The sequence below is a fragment of the Homalodisca vitripennis genome, chromosome 1, assembly GCF_021130785.1.
Source record: "Homalodisca vitripennis isolate AUS2020 chromosome 1, UT_GWSS_2.1, whole genome shotgun sequence".
Lineage (NCBI taxonomy): Eukaryota > Metazoa > Arthropoda > Insecta > Hemiptera > Cicadellidae > Homalodisca > Homalodisca vitripennis.
Window position 1 is genome coordinate 131098200 of NC_060207.1, and position 19616 is coordinate 131117815.

Here is a 19616-nt window from a genome sequence, read left to right on the forward strand (position 1 = left end):
ATATAACGTGACCTTGGTTATAGGTTTCAGGAACCTTGCTCAAACTCCATTTTTGAACACCAACATTATAGGACTCATTTTCATCTACGAGTATTTAGGAATGAAATGTCATGCAAAATATAAGGTTTACGAATGAATCTTTGTACAGTTATCTTGCCACAAGACACAATCATATGTATATTTATTAATGTAACTTTCATAGCAATAAATAGTAATTTTTATATTTATATTTTCTAAACTTTTATACTGTCACGTACCAGACTAAAGAAAGAAACGACATTTATATTATTTCAAAATTTTAATGGGTTCCAGTAGACCAAAATGTGTTAGTTCAAGGACAAATATAAAATCAAACCCTTTGAAAGTGATGTGAGTCTAGTAACAAAATGCATAAAGTTTTGTGTAATTTTTGAGTTAATTGTATTTAAATTCAAAATTTTTGTTTTATTATATAATCAATATAAATTATTCTGATTTTATATAATGAACAGAGAGTGTTAACCACTTGGATGAAAGGAATGGATTAAGTAATTGATCTAGATCTCTTATTACGAGTATGATGCACATCCCAGAATTTAAAGTGTTAACTAGCATTGATAACAAACATGTTTTGAGCCAAGGGGGTAGAACTCCAAGGTGAAAACAACTTTTATCAGCACTGTCTAGAGTCTTTGTTTGGAAAAAGTACTTTAAAATTCCATGTAGCCTAAAAGGACGAAGTCTCAGGAAGAAGGGTGAATGTGTGATTTAATCCCGCAAACGAACGTAAATGAAGGGAAAAAATAAACTGTTATTTCAAGACCAATGTGGACAAACTATAGGTTTTTAGTAAAAATAAGACAGAAATTTTATAATCTGAATTTCTTGTAGTCTCAAATAATATTTCTATAACTTGCTCCGTTTCTCACCGTTACGCAACAATACGGCTTAACATTTATTATACCCATCCATTTTCATTATTAAAAGTTTTTTCAACATTGTGAACAAACTTTCAGTTTAAATTATTTAAAACGGTTTTTCATTTTATGAAAACTAAACAACCTATAATTTTTAAATATAACATTTTTACATTGCTGATGGTATCGTCATTAAATGAGATTGCAGATAATAGAGTAAGAGGTCTCTGGTACTGTTAAAATGGGGTTATAGTCAGAGTCATGAATTGGACCTCTAACTCGGATCCCAATTCGATGTTTTTAGACCCCTTGGGCATCGGCTCTCCCGGTTATTGTTCTTAATAGTAAACAACTTAATTGAAAGTTTATATAGTTAAGTATAGCTTTATCACAGTAACAAGGCTCGATTTATTTCAAATTAGCAGTTAATCGTTGCTTCACACGCAATTTCATAGACGTTGCAATTGTAAGAGTATTTCTGGTATAAGTCAATTATACAAGAGTACTGAAAAGTATAGAGACGGTGTAATATCTTCTGTACGCGTAAACGTACAAACATAAAACTTTTACAATGAGTTGAGGCATAAAATTTAATTTTTCTATGCAATCAATAGCTCTTCATCACCTCACGGGAATAGCCTGTAAGGAAGGTTTTTTTGACGATGGAAGGATTGTGAAGGAAACAGGATTTTTCCGGACATTTGACATCGTTTAGTGAAACAAGAAAACAGTAACACTACTTATCTGCAATCTGATCTCTTCTTCAGGTAAAGAACTAACCTAATACATAATTAAAAAACTAGGTTAAAATAAACAAATCTTACTAAAGCGTTGTGGCACGCCTAAGTCAGGAATCACAACCTACATGTTGTTTGTCAACTTCACTAACTCTAAAGACATGCACTTAATACAAAACTATACCAAACATTAATGAGGTTTGGTATAGTACTATACCAAACACTAAACAGCAATATGGTTTTAAGAAGTTCATCTCGGACGAACCAATAATAACGAAAGGGCCCATTCCTGTCCCCCTTCCCTTGTATTTCCGCCATCTTGTTTTAGCCAGCCGTCACGATTACCATTGGCTAGTCCCTCTGGTCAGTCGTAGGTGGTTAGTAGACGAGTGAAGACGTATTGTGACCTGTATTCCGTAGTTTAGTTTTAATGATTAGTGTTTAGTATAGTTTTGTATTAAGTGCATGTCTTTAGAGTTAGTGAAGTTGACATGTAGGTTGTGATTCCTGACTTAGGCGTGCCACAACGCTTTAGTAAGATTTGTTTATTTTAACCTAGTTTGTAATTATTTATTAGGTTAGTTCTTTACCTGAAGAAGAGATCAGATTGCAGATCTCGAATCGTAGTGTTACTGTTTTCTTGTTTCACTGAACGATGGCAAATGTCCGGAAAAATCCTGTTTCCTTCACAGCCTGTAAGGATTCGGTAGAAAATCTTAAATATAAGGGTTGGTAGATGTGCCTTTTTAAAGATCTTAATTATTGTAACAACGTGCCGCAAAGTATACAACAAAAGGTTAATCCTAAATGAAATGGCGGCCATCACTGTAAACATTTAACAACTTCAATGAAGCCAACAGTTTTTAGTACCAAACGTGAAAAAAGCCACATCATTGATCATTAGGGTTGATTTAAATTTGTAACTGGTCCAATCTAAAACAAAAGATGGGTATTGAAATTGTCTTTGTTATCTGCAAGTACGCTACTGAACAAGCACCGCGCAATTAAATGTTTGTTAATGCAAATAGATGTTTAGGTATCTTGTCGAATTTCAGTAGCAAACTGTCAACATAAATTTCAATTAAAGTTCAATTTTGAATTTTATACAGACTTTGCAACCAATGTTTGGATGAACGTTTATTTACAAGGTAGGAACCTGCAGATTCAGTTTACACTGGAACTGTAATTACTAAACATTATTACCCAAAGGCAAACAGATGATCCTTAATCAGGTTTGGAATTCACATAAATACCCTTAGTGGTACATAACGCAATTAGGAGTTTTGCCTATTACACGGCAACAATTGCCTGAAAATATGGACTCTATTATTTGTTATGATATTATATATTAAAATTGGAGATTATAAAAATACTTGTATTATAAAATTTCATCTATTTCACTACAGAAACTTGTTTTATAAATTATATATCTAATACATTTATACACGTATTTGGAACAACAAAACTCGATAATACAGGTTTAATAGATAATTTTATTTTATTTTTATTTTTTAAAAATTTTAAACAATGTCTTTTTACTCGTTACTACTTGAGTTTTTTCTACTATGCACGACAATGTTTTTGGTCAGTATAAGAAATTTTATGTTTTAATACAATATGTTTAACAATAATTGTAATACTGTTAAATAAATTATATGTAACATCTAAACTACTTCACAAAGAGTACGTCTTAAAATTGTAGACGTAACACGTACATTTGTACACTGCCAAAGGGAATTATGCACAACCCTAAGCTGGAAAGACTGAGATAAAGTGTATTATTATATCACAGGAAGTGATTGAAAGTGATAGTGCGCTATAAGAAACTGGGCTGATCGTTATGTTGGATCTTAGGAAATAGCTTAAAAATGCCAAACCAGCCTCGCATTGTTTGCAGCAGACCAGCATTTCCTTATCGTTATAGTTCCTATTGGACGACTTATACCAAATAACATTCCTTTTCATTCTTGTCCTTGTAAAAGTCCAATACCAAAAAAGAAATGACTATTTAAACTACTTATTCCAAAGTAACTATAAATATCCTACAAATGCAAAATGTTCGCGTTGTAAACAAGATCATTGCACATCGAGTTTACACTATCTATCGCGCAAAAAAAAATGGTAAACACAATATGCTAATTTGACACGTCATCACCGCGGGATAATACAAGCGGCTTTTGATCGCTGACACCGAATATACAATAATACAGGGCGTTTAAAAAAGGACTTTACAACTTTGAAAATCATATAAATTTTATTAAACAAGGTACAGATCTGGTTTTGCGTTATTTTAAAGGAAAAACTTCAAGTTTTTTTTACCTTAAACTAAAGATGTTCTATGTGGCTTCCGTTGGTTATTCTGCAGACATCCCATCGGTAGTCGATTTCATCCCAGACTCGCACTAGCATTTCAGGTGTAACTTGCTCAGAAGCAGCGTAAATTCTTGCTCTAAGTTCAGGTAGAGTGGCCGGCAAAGGAGGTACGTACACCATATCTTTTATGAAACCCTGGTCTGGGAAATGGGGGGCCATGCAACTGACGCATCACGGCCAATCCATTAACCTGGGAAGCGGTCATTTAGAAAATCCCGGACGTCAGTCAGATAGTGTGGTGGTGCGCCATCTTGCATAAAGACAACATTTCGTTCTCAGTCATCCTCATCGATCTGTGGTGTTAAAAATTTTTGCAACGTATCAAGGTACACTACCCCATTGGTGGTTATCTCTTGGGAAAAAAAGGGGCCGTACACTTTCCTCTTGCTCAACGCACAAAAGACGTTCACTTTAGGGCTATCACGATCATGTTTTAATGTTTCATGTGGATTTTCGCTGCCCCAAATCCTACAGTTATGTGTGTTTACCTTGCCACTTAAGTGAAAAGTGGACTCGTCAGAAAAGAGTATGTAGTCCAAGAAATGTTCATCATCATCCACTCGATTTAACATATCCACACAGATTCCTACGGGCAATCTGATCAGTATCTTTAATTGCTTGTAAAAGCGAATATCGGTATGGTTTCAAGTGCAAACGTTTTCTTAACACACGCCAAACCGTCGTATGTGGTACTTGCAGCTCACGAGATGCACGCCGGGTCGATTTCGTATGCTATTTACAAAACATTGTCTCACTTGCTCAACGACTTCGTCAGATGTGTTTGGACGACCTGAGGATTTTTTATGTTTCACTGAGCACCCTGTTTCTACAAAACAACTATGCAACTCATAAACTGTAGGCCTACTAGGAGGATCTTTAGCGTACTTGGCACGAAAATTACGCTGAACTGTTGTCGCAGATTTCGATTCTTCAAAATAAAACACACAACTAGCACGCTCCGGTCCAGTGAAGGCAGCCATATTTAACGTAACTGTCACTAGCGATTGTGCTGCGCGATTAGGCACTAGCGGACTACGCGAGTCAAAACTTGAACTGGTTTCCTTTAAAACAACACCAAAACCAGCTTTGTACCTTGTTTAATGAATTTTATATGAATTTTCAAAGTTGTAAAGTCCTTTTTGAAACGCCCTGTATACCTACAAAATCAAATAACATTGAACTAAACTACATTTTGATAAATAATTATTTATTTTTATACTACTTGTTAGTTGGTTAAATGATCTTAATTTAATGTTAACATCTTAAAAACTAAACTTTGAATAGTTGCTAGTTTTTACGCACATATTAACCCAACTACATTTTATTGAATCCGATTAATCCATACATTCAATTTCAATTATTGTTTTACACCATTAAAAGTGCACTTAGTTGATATGTAAGTGAAACCGTGACTAAAATTGAAAATTTTTTATGAAATAAATAAATTTTCAAAATATAAATTTATACCTTGTAAATGTATAAGGCTAAATGTTAGTCCACGCCTGTATCTCCATTTATCTAGAAGTAGTAATGAGATTTTACTCCTTCAGGTAGATGTTTCCAAGCGAAATAAGTGCTTACGTGGTTTAGCGAGCGCTTAAGCCTCTTACGAAATGAGGAAGTTCATTTAGAGTTGAAAGCAGCTCGCGTAATCACTCGGATATTAGATCTACAACTTTTCTCATATACAGGTATCAAATACGGGTATCATTTAATTAATTCGTTTATCCAATATATAATATAATATATTTGATCCACATAACAATTATGGAACATTGAGTTCATACAATGAACTAAATAAATATTGTGGCTTTTTATAACGATATTTTCGTTTAATAATATAATTCATGATATGAAAAATGTTTTAAATATTCCTCTTTGCGTATTTTTACCGAATTTACGCCTACTCAGGTCTGGTCACGGTTAAATAAATTTGTATAGATGGGTTTAGAATTCCATCACACAAATATAAATATGAAACACTTGAATAAATATAACTAGACATGATAAAAAAATTTAATTCTCCCCAGGCAATATATTGTTTTTAATCTCTAGACATGTGTTTTTTTATTCCTACGACAGTTATATTCTAATATGTAATATAAGATTTACTAAAATAATCAATCGGTAGTACGATTATACTATGACGAAAAGCTCATCATATCTGCATAGATATTAGTATTCTACACAGATCACAAATATAGAACACTGACTAACAACGTTTTAAGACGTAAGTTTAAGCTTGCAAAAATATAAAATACAAAATTACTAACAGCGGTGAATTCTCCAAAGGTGATTTATTAAGGTGACATTTATAACAGTTTTTAAATAGTATGTTAAATCCATGAGATAGTTTAAATTCGTCAGTGGTTCAATATATACTTGAAATTTTATATTATCTTCGTCTTTGCAATTATAATTATGTTTTCTAATCTTCCGATAATTTTTATATGAAGATTGAACTACTTATATTTTTTAATTTTTTGTGTAATCTGTATTTAATGTTGTTATATTGCGTAGTAGTGGTTGCCCTCTTCTTCCGATCAAGATAATTGGTCTGGAAAGTCTACTTCGGTCAGAAAAGGGGCTACTTCTGATCATTGTAATCTATTTCCAACGCTGTAGTAGCCTTTGCATTCGGGCAAAAAGTTTCTATTTACAGAGTTTTAAAACCACTTCCGGAGCTTCAGTAGCGTTTCGACTGATGTAAAATTAAACATATAAAGACTTGGCCAAACAAGGGAAGGTTGGTAAAACTTGACTACAATTGGCAATTGCAATCTACTTTTCAGCTATACTGTATTCAAATGCCGTTATTCTGTTTAGAACGTAGTTACATATATATGTCAAACTTCACCTTTATAGGTCAGCAAGAAATTGGAAAACAACATATAGTTTTTCAGTAGGCTTCAACCCTATCAAACCACCTAAAAAAATTTATAAATAAACATAAATAATAAATGACCTTAATAAACAATGTTTTCGGTTCCTATTAATGTGATAAGGATGCGTGAAACTTAATCTTTCTAGGATATGGGAAAGCTGAAAACAAAATTATTGTTTCTTTAGTTGTTGGATTCGTATTTCAGGCCATATGGGTTGTTGATGAGGCAAATGTGTGTAAAAAACGTAGTAGAACATATGAAATTTTAAAAACAAAAATATAGTTCTTTCTAGGAGTAGCGACCCTATTTTAGCGTCATTAGGTGACTAACTCATTTTAACTGTACAATTCAACAAAACCATACTTCTTCTATGACTTACAATCCTATTGGAGTCACTATGAGTGTTTGAATGAAATGCTTATTTTTCGTTTTAAGACATGATCCATCTGTGTCAAATGTTTCTAGAACATTGGGAAGTTGTAAAAAAATATAATTCTCCAACCACATTGAACCTGTATATTAATGTTCATTCTTTTATTCATCTCATCAGAGCAGAAGATATTTTTTATTTACATTCCAACTTTCTAGGACATCGAGAAGTTGATAAAATAAATGTTATAGGTATTGCAACTCTATTTAACCTTATTAAGTTTTGTGTGTGAAAATACCTAGTTTATCTCTTCAAGTCATGAGGCATACTTGTGCAAAATTTAATCTTTCTATGTCATCGGATGAGTGAGGGAGTGAGTGCATTAGGTCTTTGTATTTTATACATACAGACTTACATTATAATAATAATAATAATAATAATAATAATAATAATAAATTTCTTTATTGCCGTAATAACAATTTTTACAACATTGCATGGCACGCGTCAAGTCATGTAGATATTTAAATAAAATAATATTGTAGTGTTTACAAAGTTATATGTAAAACTAAGCAAATAAAAGAAAGCACTTAAAATTTTAATTCTCAAATAAAACAAAACTTAAATAGAGAGAACATTATGGCTTATCATGTAGGCCTAAAGCCTGGCACCCCCCACTCAACGGTTGTACCAACTAACCTCCCCGGTCCACGAACTCGCCGACGGAGTAAAAGGCCCCTTGCACCAATAGGTTCCTTAGCTTCCTCTTAAACAGTGGTTGCCCATTTTCAGCCTGTAGGTCAAGAGGCATCTTGTTGATAAGTTTGGCCCCGACCTCAGATGGCAGGGCTTCGAAAGCCCGGAGCCTGTGCTGCGCTGGTCTTATTGCATCCCTCCCTCTAGTGTTGTAGTCATGGACGTCTCTGCCCCGCGTCACTTCACATTTGTAACGACAGTACAGGACAGTCTCGTACATGTAGAGGGATGGGAGCGTTAACAAATCGAGAGCGTTAACAAAGTGGGTGTTTGCGCATCCTCCCCACAACGTTATGCCATAAGACATGTGTGGGTACACAAGGCCATAATAGGCCATTTTTAGAATAGAAATTGCACAAAATTCTGCTAACTTTCTCAGAGCAAAGATGCCCGAGGACATTTTGGCGCAGACTGCGTCTACATGATTGTCCCACGTTAGACTTTTGTCAATGTGGATTCCTAAGAATTTAATGCTGTTTAGTTCTTCAATGACTGTGTCATTTAGCACAACTGATGGACCACAATCATGGGACACTCTTCGCCCTGAGAAATAGATGAAATTGGATTTTGAATCATTTGTCTGCAGATTGACCTTAGATAAGAACTGCAGACAAGAATTTGCACTTACAAAACATTCCACTTCCAATGAGGCCCTGCATTTACTCTGAAAACAGAGAGTTGTGTCATCTGCGTACTGAATCATTTGGCCAAATGATATGGATGACCTGAGGTCATTAACATAAATTAAAAAAAGAGCTGGGCCGAGAATTGATCCCTGTGGGACCCCATATTTTACGAGGGCGTTGTTTGATGAAACGCCATTTATATGGACTTTTTGCAGGCGGGAACTCAGGTACGACTCAAGCCATGAGAGTGGTGTACCTCGTATCCCACAGTCATGTAGTTTTGAAATGAGAGTCTGGTGGTCCACACAGTCAAACGCCTTAGACAGGTCAAGAAATACGCTAAGCGTAGGTATTTGCCTGTCCAAGCCCTTCACAACAATGTCGATCAGTTTAGTGACTGCATCAATTGTCGATATTCCCTTCCGGAAACCAAACTGTTCCTTACAGAGAATATCATGCACGTCCAGAAAGGAAAGCATTTTAATGAGAAATAACTTCTCAAATATTTTGCTGATTGTTGGAAGAATGGCAATGGGCCTGTAATTGCTTGGAGATTTTGAATTTGATTTTTTTATAATTTTTAAAGAATGTTTGGAAATGCTCATCTGTTGTTCTTCTTGAAACTTGGTAATATTCTTTTAAATTTTCCCTAGAGACTAATATTCCGGTAGTAATCCAACTACTTTGACAATTTTTATGTTTTTGAACAGTTTTTTTCTGGGGACATGCAACATCTAGACAATAGTTTAATACCCTATTAAACGATATAAACATGTCGTCAGCTCCAGAACAACCATCAAGACAGTCCCAAGTTTCTTTTTCTAATAGCTTACAGAAAGCAGCAATATTCTCAGGTCGAGTAGCTCGGGAGACGACTGTCTGTGGCGGGAGAGTAGCAGGCGCAAAATCCGTCAAAGTGACCAGCTGCGCATCATGATCCGAGATGGCTGTGACAATCAGGGACACCGCCACAGATGGCATATTGGTGATGACGTTGTCAATTGCGGTGGCAGTGGTAGCTGTCACCCTAGTCGGCGAGTTTACGGACCAATGCAGATCAAATGTTTTCAAGAGATCCCCCAACTTCCTGGTTTTCATGTCTCTTACATTGAGTACATCAACATTAAAGTCCCCAATTATTATGAACGATCTATTTTTCTGAAAAAGAATTTGCAAAAGAAAACTCATTTGGTCCATGAAAACATCGAAATTACCATCAGGGGATCTGTAAAGGCCGATCAAAAAAATTTTGTTTTTTTTTGCATTAAAAGTGAAATGGATGCCGCTTCAAAGTCCTTTTCAGAACAATTCACATTACATCCACTTTCATACTGAATTCCCTTTTTGACAAACAAAGCAATACCCCCACCTTTAAAATTACTTCGTGCAAAGTAATTACTCAGGTAATAGTTTTCCAGTCGAAACTGGTGTATGTTGCAGTCATTGAAGTGATGCTCAGTAATAACCATCACTTCGGGCATGACTTCGTCTGCCATCAAATTTAAACAGTCAATTTTATTTGTAGCGGCCTGAGAGTTTTGGTGCAAAATTTTGAATTTTGAATTTGTTGCATTTTGTTGCATTGTTTTGGCAGGGGGCGCCGAAGTCGAAAGTCTACGCCCTACTGTGCAATGTTTTTTTCTAAAACTTGGCTTACTGCTAAAAAATGTCTATGGTCGGTTGGAAACTCGTTTACGCTCTCGGTGGACATCCGCCGGTCGCCGATCACAGAGTCCGGATCGCCGCTTCCCACGTCCCTGGCCGCCGCTGGTGGCGAGGATTCAGGCTGATGTCTCTCACATTCGTTTAATTTTAATTGTTTTGACCTTTAAATTGGTAATTGGTGAAAACAATTAAAATTAAACGAATGTGTCTGGAGTCGGTACATTGCGTGATCCACAGTTAGTACGTAGTCTAACATTCGTAACTGAAATAAGTTGAACAAATATTAAATATTAATTTATAAATTTATTTGCCGCTAAAAAGATAAAGGCGAAATATGGTTTATTTTATAAGATGAAACATGCTAAGAAACTCTCTCCTTCGTTTACGCGGAGTAAATGAATGAGTACGTATATGTACTCCGCCTAGTAAACAAGACTTTTTTGAAGGTCTAAAAGAACTTAGGCGCAATTTTGTAACTTATACCTCTACACTTAAAACGGATTTATAAATGAAAAACTAATTTATTCAGGTTGTATGAAATTAAATACTTTTCTAAGAAACGGAACAATATCTAGGCTATAACTTACGTTTAACTTATACTTTAATAAAAATAACTACATAAAGCATGATGGAATTATTTTTATCATCTATTATGAGGAACATACAGTAAACTAACCACTCCATATGATGAAAACAGCATAGTTCGCTTGTTTTCTTGTTATGTAAAAGCAGACATGGTTTTACCTCACAGGACGCTCCAGGGTCGCGATTCCTCGGATATTGGATTTCAGCACAATATCCGACACGATCTAACAAGTACTCCCGCTTTCATTTCAGAAACTTATACTGTCGTACAGGTTGTAAAATATAACTGAACATCCTTTGTATTTTGTTATAAATATCCGTGAAATTTCGCCATATAAAAGAGTAAACTTTATGCCACAAATGAATTTTTAAATACATGAACATACATATATATAAATAATCTGATTTTTTATTGCTATTATTAGTTGACTAAGTGTTAGCGAAGAGGATTTTATGTATGCCCTGTATACCTATTTGCATGATATCTAGAAAACAAACTGACCTATAGACTTTTTCACGATGAAGTTGCATCTCTCTTCATGAGATTTAGCTGGGATTTAGCGAATATTCTAACACTGGTGATATCGGAGAGCTATGGGTAACAGTAACAGCACCGATAAATTGCAGGATAAAAATATTTTAACGCACACTGAGAATAACCAAGCGATATTTTACCATGTGACATATTGACAAATGGGTAGGCTTCCCCAATCAACATGAATGAGTTCTATGACGGCGAATATCCAATCATGGAGTATTGATAAGAGTTGAAGCTTATTAATTTGTAGGCTGACGATAACCCTCTTTTATATTTCAGGGGAGTGTAAACATTTCATTCGGCATTCTTCATGGCCTAAGAACATTTCGTGAATGAAATTACCTAAGCCTGATACGGGAAACGTGGTGTGTTTATTTATTAATTACTATAGAAACCTTCATTTCAATAATTTTAACGTATTTTTATTATTATTGACTTAATTTTTTCATTCGAGTATTGACTATTGTATAGTTGCTTCTAAGTCTATAATGTACTTACAGACTGAAATGGTTATAAGTTGTCAAGTGGCTAAAAATATTGATAAAAATGTCTTAGGCGTTTTACCCATTATTCCATACCACAAGTCCAACCTATTCTAAAACGCAGAATCGTTTTTATTAAATTCGTCTTAATGGTATGCAGAAGATGTGGCTCTGTGGTGTAATGAAACTACACTCGCCCTACAAATGAGAGATCCGGGTTCGATTCCCGGCGGAGCAAGTACTTTTTGTGATTCAATGTTTATTGAAATTAAATTTGGCTATTGATATTTATAGAAATTAAATAATGTATATATATATATATATATATATATATATATATATATATTTATAGCATATCACAGTTTTTTTTATTATTTGTCTTGTTATGTTCAGATAATGCTTAAAAACGAGAAAGCAGAAATAATTTTTACCATCGACTATACTCAGCCTCTTAAAAAAATACAGTGAACCAAGATATAGATATACTGTACTTAAGCATCCTTTTGAAACAATGCGAAAAGTGCAGCCAAAATGGAGCGGTGATGAGGGTTACCGAGGCAGCAAGACTCTAATCATATTTATCTCATGCAATGAATTATATTTCTTATAATGATCTCAAAATCAAGAGTTTTTTACTTTAATATTACGTATACCCTAAATGTAACATTCCTTATTTTATACTGTTTATTAACAAAAAAAGTAAATCCAAATATCTATTAGTTATGTATCCACTAAAATGTAGAGTTACTTGTTTCCTTTTTTTGGCGTTTTATCTCTTTTTTTACTTTTTGGGCTGAGAATAATTTATTTATAAATATATTACAAAGCAAGAGTTTTTTTTATCATCTAAATACATCCATCGATATTGTAGTTCAGTAATTACTGACTCTATTTACGAAATATTTTCTTGTTTGTTTAATGTTGCCAAATAGTAGTGTCAATAAGATCCTTTTCCTGAAAATAGCTTATTTGTCTTTATTGTCAAATTAGTTCTAGGATAAATCGATCATTTCGACTCATTTTCTCAAATTCAGACACCTAACTTGAATTAAATATCCTAATGACTGTACAATTAAATAGTTATAAATATTATGAAAGTATAAATCATCCTTGATCAAAATCAATCATTACAAAATAAAGAACGCGTTCGTATTTTCTGTAGAGATTTTGTGAGGTAAATCACGTAATATTAAATACAGAAGACTATATTGTAATATTGCAAGGAAACAAATGGTATCTATTATGAATAGAAGAATAATACGAAGCCATATCAAACTATAAAAGTAAACTTTTAATACTATATCCCCCAGTAAAGTTGTTTATGCAATTAAACGAGTTAAAATTTACATGGAATTCAGTGAATACAAGCATCATAAGTATTTAAAAAATAAATATCGTTGCGTCTTGTTGGTTGTTATAATACTAGTTAGTGCACTTAATTTCTTTACTGCATTAACGTGTCATTAATTAATCATGTAATCTATATTTTAAATTTATGAATTGGAAGATTTTTTTTTTTCAAACTCAATTAAAGTCCATTGATCTGTTAAATTGCTATAATTGTAAACCAATTTAAAATTACCAAGTAGCCTAGGCTAATTCCAATATCACGTGGCAAAACAACCTGCAAGTTTGTAGTATAATTGTAAACCAATTTAAAATTACCAAGTAGCCTAAAGGTAATTCCACTATCACAGATTTCTTCTGATCCACATTTGGTTTTGGATTTGGTTTATTGTCATTACAATAAACCTAAATCATATCTGAGAATTTTGATGGCAATGTGTATTAAAATATAGCAATTTGTAGACAACACACAATGAAAATTTAAAAGAAAAATATATTTTTATATTCAATTTAACAATTTAAAATTATATGACACTTATGTAGTACAATAAAGCAACCTGGTTGTCTAACAAAAATACTAACAACAATATCCTAAAGTTATTAGAAACCAAAAACAGGAAATGAAAAGAGAATATGTATATATTAAAACAATATAATAGATAAAAACGTGCTAGAATATCTAATTTGTGAAAATTTAGGTTGTATCAATTTACAGCTATCATGAATAAACTACTAGACGTTAGAGATATTAGAGGATTCGACTCAACCTGGTAGACCCGACAATAATAATCAAGACCTGTGTGGTTTTTTCTTCACTCGATTAAATAGCTTAATCTTTCTGACATTATAGCTATCAACATTGAACACCAATAATAGATATAGTGTTCCCCCGTTTACAGAAAAACCTTCCATAACTCCATTTATCTATTACACTATTGACTTCCAATAACCCTTAACAGTTACTGCTACAAATCTTAACCATTAATTTATATATCAAAAGTTTCACTTTTGTTGGGTTCATAATCATTATTATTCATTCATTCATTATTGTTGATCACTTCTTTCCATACGATAATATTCATTATTTGAATCAGATATGCTATTGGAATGAAACATTTATTTCCTTTTCTAATAAGATCATATGTCACCTTAGAGCTTGCAGTTTGATACGAAACTGTTTTTAGTATCTTTTTGGAACATTCAGGACTAATATTCATTAAAATAAGTACATAATTGATTAAAACAAGATATAGTAGATTAGTTACATCAATTTAATTTAATAACTAAACGTAAGTAAAGGTGCCTGTTATTTATTCTTTTTCTGTTTATGTGATTATCTCTGACAGTAAATGATTATTGCTCAAAGATACGAAATTACGCCAAAGTGGTAGGGGTTTTCTCTACGGATACTTTACTGTTTTGTTTACCCAGTAGAACGAAATAGTACTGTGATGGCACAGTTTGGCTCACACACTGCCTGGGTGAGATATAAGAGCTTGCCTCCCAGGGTCGTTCCCGTTTATTTCTAAATAATCCCCAATTTATGTAATATCAATGTATAAGTTAAAATATATTATAAATCGAGAAAATAATTAAATTATTTACGACACGTAATCCAAATTAAACTGACACTTAACAGGCGTTGACACTTTTATATAAAGTTCTTATAAGAGGTAGAAATATATGTTTACATTTACATATTAGAAAATATTTACAATACAGATCCTAATCAGTACTTTAATGCACATTGAAAATACGGAATTACTATCTGGTCTTTACTTTGGATTGTATGAGTCACAAATTAATCAGCTAATGCATTAAAATATAGTTATAAAACCCAAGTTAATGATCAAAGCTGTAAATGATTTATCTAAGATATTATAAATTGTTTGGCTCCCTTGTCATTGTGTATGACATTTTTACCATAGCGAGATATCAAAGGAATGGCAAACTCTTCCCCTTAAACTGGAAGCAGAACACAAGCAAGGGAAGTAAATGTTTTTTAACATACTAGTCTTTTTATTCCAAGTTAAACTGAAAAATCACGCTTAAATTTATGTACCGTTCAGGAAAATGTATTTGAAAATTAAAACTATTTGTTAAAAAGATTTAGCTGATGTTCAGCAAGCTTTCTCGCCAGTTGCTGATAAATGATTTCGGCGTTTTGTCTGCCTTTACGGAAGTCAATATTGTCGGACGAGACGACCTACAGTCAGTGGAGAAAATATGAGCTTCTTTAGACAAGCTTCTATTGGTCTAGATAAACCTACCCAAGATATTAAATTAAAATGCAAAAATAATAGATAAAATAAAATTGTTAGTATAAAATAAAGTTACGCTATGACGGACACTAAACTATTAATAAAAATAAAGTTGAAAACAGTTCGTTTGCAGAGAGAGAACAACAGTTTATTGGTTTAATATTAGGTTCTAGACTGGAGTCCACAAAACCCGCCACTCGAAAGTGACCTATCTGGATGCCACTGACATACTGGAGACAAATTTACTAAAATAAAACACTAAATATTTAGTTATGTATTTTAAAATACAGATAGAGCAGAATTATAGTAACATATGAGTAAAACATTTCCCAAAATCATACAATTCTTATGTCAGTTACTACTGATGAATTCAAATATTTCGAAGCGTGCTAAGCAATTTTAATTAGATTTGTGGATCCCAGCTTTTTTGAGAACTCATTAATAAACGGTATAAAAATAGTCTTAGAAAACTCTGTCTCAATACGCAGCGATAATAAGAGGCGGCATCCGTGATAAGCTGGGAGAAATTCTAGATGACATAACTTTTCTCCATTGAACAATACCGAAACACACATTAATTTTCATTCATGCTTTAGTTTCATACGGAATCACGAAATATACGAATATTACAAATATGCTACTCAATTAGGTTTTAAAAACCGCGCATAGTTACTGAATAACCTTCATTGATGTCACAAAGGCGGTAAGAATAAATACAACACTCTATGTGTAACACTCACAGTAAAACTATTTTACAATGGAATCCTCACTGTATTTTAATTTTACTGCCACTTCAACGTTTATAGCTTTATATTCTTCTCTTTTACAGTGCAATAAATTTCAGTACATTTGCATAATCGAAAATGTCTTCATTTATTTTAAGTAGTCACTAACGCAAACTTGATATATAATCAAGAGTAGTTTATTCCAACAGCCTATGTAAAATTATGAAGTGGAAAATTAATGTTAAAATTCGCTGACAAGATTTTACTAGAGCGTACTATTGAGTTCTATTACCCTCGCCACATCACTTTTGCTATTATTTAAACACTGCTACTAAACATAAATAAAAGAAAACAACTGTGGTCGTATCATGTGGCAAGATATCTTGAGAAAAATCTGAAGACTTTAAATTTTGCTAAAAAAATTCTAAATAGACAAGAATGGTATAGTATACCATATTATGGCAATTCATTTAATATGGTTAAACACTTATGAAGCCTATCAGTCATTAGACTAACCAAATTTATCAATTGTAGGCAGAGGGGTGTGAAAGTTTGTTTTCTGCAAGATGTCTGTCTATCTGTATCACCGCATGACAACTTGAGAATGAAATGAAGAATTAATTTGAGATATTGAATGGAATCTCAGTGAAACCAGTTATATACACACTCCTATCTTTTATTTCTCACAAAAGGCTGAATAATTCCATTACACTAGAAGTAAGAAATATTAATTAGAGTACTTAATTAAACCTACAAATCAGCCACATGTTCTAACTTGGATTAAAGCATCGAAAACGTAGAACAAGTACTGGGGAATAACGATGTGCAGTATTGAAGCTGTCCTCATAGACCATTGAAAACAACATTGTACATCAACAAAGTTGATGTTGTTGACCCGAGCGTTTTTACATTCTGTTTGTTTAACTTTAAAATGTGCATTGATCAATATCCTCGAAGCAACTCATTGTCATTTCAAATGCTTTTCATTTAACCCAACAGACATCAAACAATACAAACAGCAATATTGCTATTATATTTATAATACCATAAATACCACCGTTTTTATAGTATTGAGTTATGATGGAATATAAAGTAGTTCGTTTTACTGTTAAATACACTTTAACATGATATTATTATTGATAACAGATCAGGTTTACACTTGTGAACTTGATATTTTTCTCTTTATTAGAAGAATTATTTGAATTTTTTTAGTAGTTCAATGAATAAACAGTTTTCTACTTCTAAAATACGATTACTTAATAAACATTTTATTTAGTGCTAATAAAAATATTATAATATATAAAAGTACTTTTGTGCCTCTATCGAAGGTAAAGCACAATTTTTTTGAAACTTGACTATATTATTTATTTAAACAATCCTAATCTTTTTCACGAAACTAATACCTTGCGCGTGCTAACAAATAAAATCAGTTAGAACATTTTAAGGTATCATATAACACATGTATATCCAAATATATGTTTATAAATGTTACGTAAATTCGGTTCGGTAGAGATAGATACTAAGGATTTAAAGTTACCATCTAAGGCTAATTTTTCTTGGGTAAAGATGTGGTTATAGTATGAGATTCACTATTAAACCTTTGAGAAATATAAGGATTTTTTGAGACTTACCATTTGGAAGCTGTATTCAAAGTAATCCTGATTATCTTCAATGCACTTTTAAAACCGGATTTTCACTCGTTGAGTCAACTATCACAAAACGGGATCATTGATTAAGGTGGGGGATGGTTCTCCACCATTTTTACGCATTTTCTGCTAAAACTCCGTCATTCAAATCAAATCCTTTGATTTTCATCTCCTACCAAGCATCGTTCATTGTGTCAACCTATTTGAATATTCTTCTGTTTCTGAAGCCTTCACTAGTCCTCTAGTTCCGAATAAAGTAGCGTACAGTACCTTCTTCCTCAACTGCTGTTTCATGGCAGTTGTTAGGGATGCCTTGTCTCTAACACCCATAAATAACTCTCTCCTTGAGGAGGAACGTTATAAAATATGTGCGTCTCAATACCAATGACAGTTTAGACCACCAATATTGACCTGTTAGACAGCCTGCTGGCTGATCACACGCACTTAGCCTTTTTTGTTCATCTGTCAAATCACAACACAAGGTAACCAATAAGAACATATTTTCCGACTTTTAAAAATCATACAGTATTATTCGAACTCATATGGATCTCATTCCTGGGGAAGTTTTTATAATTAAATTAATTCAATATCTGTACTCTTGAAACATAGCGCACATAACTGTGATGCACATGATAAATATGACTACGTTCAATGCCTGGAAGCGAATTATGGCCCATTCGACACTTCGAAAACCACCTAAAAACAAAAATACGGGATTTATATAGCACATTAATTTTTATGATTTTTGAATATACCAATAATTGTGTATAACGCTGTTGATTACTTATTGCCATTGGAAAAGGAAAGTAAGTAAGTAAATATGTCAATGTATTTTTATTTAAATATTTCAATAAGGAAGTAAATTTTACTCACAGTCCTACTTATTTGACTCCACATTATGATGAAATATAAAAAATGAAACAAATAGTTTCATTTTGCTATAAGAGGGCTAGCAATAAAGGTTTTTTTTATTCATTGCACAGTTTTAGCCCAATTGCACGAGAAAACATTATACATGCTGTACCTAATTCGTTTTGTTTCGTAAAATAATTCTGTAAAGAGTAATTTTCATTTGATCCAAATATGAGATATAAATATCATACGGCGCTGAATTTGTAGCCAAATATAGAAAACGGTTGATAAGCTTAGTACACTGACGCACATGGGTTCAATAATATATCATTGTTTGGCGCTGACAGGTTTACTGCATGTGAGCTTCATTAGATTTACTCAATATACAAACTGTTATTTAATATTTTCACAATAGTAAAATAACAAGTTTTGTAAGGGAACCGATTACTGCTATGTAGCTCCAAATAAAGTTAATTTTTACTCCATTTTACCTTCCGATTAGAACAGCGTCTACTATCTGACACTTCACAAATTTGAATCCAAATATCTGGAGCCTATGTTTATCTGAAGGATTCATAAAAGAAATATCTGAGTATCTTGGAAGTATCACTTAGTGTTGCCTATAATTTATGTATCCTTGAACGCACCAGCATCACCAGTTCATTGGGATAGGGGGCGAACCAATGACACAACCAACTTTAATGCTTTTTGTGATACATCTTGTCGACACCAGACGCTTAGTCTATAATAGAACTGTATCTGGTTTACCCAGCAGCTTTCTAGTGTAATGTAGATGACGATGTGTTCCTATAGTCTCGGCAGGTGTATTAGTCAGTGCACTACGATGTTTTAGACCTAATTTCATACCACTTTAT